Source organism: Halyomorpha halys, unplaced genomic scaffold (genome assembly GCF_000696795.3).
Source record: "Halyomorpha halys isolate HHAL.00 unplaced genomic scaffold, Hhal_1.1 Scaffold1575.1, whole genome shotgun sequence".
NCBI classification, from domain to species: domain Eukaryota; kingdom Metazoa; phylum Arthropoda; class Insecta; order Hemiptera; family Pentatomidae; genus Halyomorpha; species Halyomorpha halys.
In genome coordinates this window covers 12,179-13,671 of record NW_027112800.1, presented here as the reverse complement: position 1 = coordinate 13,671, position 1,493 = coordinate 12,179, and positions in this window count along the sequence as shown.

Sequence of the window (1,493 nt, the reverse complement as noted above, 5' to 3'; positions counted from 1 at the left end):
GTATGTATGAGATCATTCATTACTATTACCTATTGCCCACAACTGGGTGGCAGATTGTAATATCTATCAATAAATAAAAAGTATTAGTAAAAAAAAAAAAAAAAAAGAAATACAGAAGTCTGTAGCTTATGTCTTTTATCTTCCTTGGGGTAGTAGTTTTGATGATATTTGCTTGTGAATATTACTTTTTCTTATGAAATTTTGTCCAAACAACTAGAAATATAATTTATATGTATACATAGTTTACCGTAAAGAATGAAATATAAGAAGATGGTCAAGGTTGCGTTCAAAAAATGAGAAAATAGTTTAAAACTATTTTAATGTTCGACGTTTCGCCCCGCTTTGCAGGGTTTCATCAGGGCTGTTCAAAGCGAACGGTTGAACAGCCAAAAAAAAAACTGAGAATATTACAACAATAAGATAATTTAAGCTAGAATAAATATTATGTAAAAATAAAGTGATAAGAAATTACATATACATAAAAGGAAGGAAGACATAAAATAGTATCAGTATAAAATAAACTTGAATAAACAATGATAAGAATAAAAAATAAGTGACAATGGTAAGAGTAAAAATTTTTTAAAAATACATAAAATATACAGTTAAAAAAGTACAGGAGGTGTACATAAAACAAAAACAATACGGGAAAAAAAAGGAATAAGAAAGTAGAGATTAAATAAACGCCTTGAAAGAATAAATATAATAATAATATTAAATGATAATAAATGAGCAAAGAACAAATCAAGACCACCTACCTGTTCAAGGAGAAAGGTGGAACAGAAGGCGACAATGAAGCGGAAGCGTGGAGGAGTGGGGAGGAGGTGGCCAGCCGCTTAACGGCTATATTTCTATTTCAAATACGTCGCATATACAGGAAGTAGTCATAAAGATATGAGGAAAAATGAAAAATAATAAGAGAAAGATAAAGAAATATGATAATAATATTAACTATAATAATTCATAGCTGTTCAACCGTTCGCTTTGAACAGCCTCGATGAAGCCCTGCAAAGTGGGGCGAAACGTCGGACATTAAAATAGTTTTAAACAATTTTTTCTTTTTTTGACCGCAACCCTGACCATCTTCTTATATATTAAGTTTACATATGTTGGTCTATTTCAAAGATTCATGTTGGTCTATTACAAAGGTTCATAATTTAAAATAATAAAGTTAATGAAGTTTCTCTCATAAATATTATTTTAAATATTTTATAGTAGAATAATTTTATCAACTTTAACTAACTAACATTTATTACAAAACAAGATGTAATTGTATAATCCCAGGCATTAACCGAGCTGCAAGCTTGGGGAAATGGCGGATGGAGGCCAGGATTCTTCACTCATGATACTCCTCAGCTTTGCTCCGGTTGGAAAGAAATGATCCCGAAATGGTTTGCGGAGCTCATTAGACACACTGGCAGGGATGACTGCCCTATTCCTCCGGTGAGTACACTCTGTCCCAAAGACAAATTTTAAATTGAATCTAAAATTTTTTT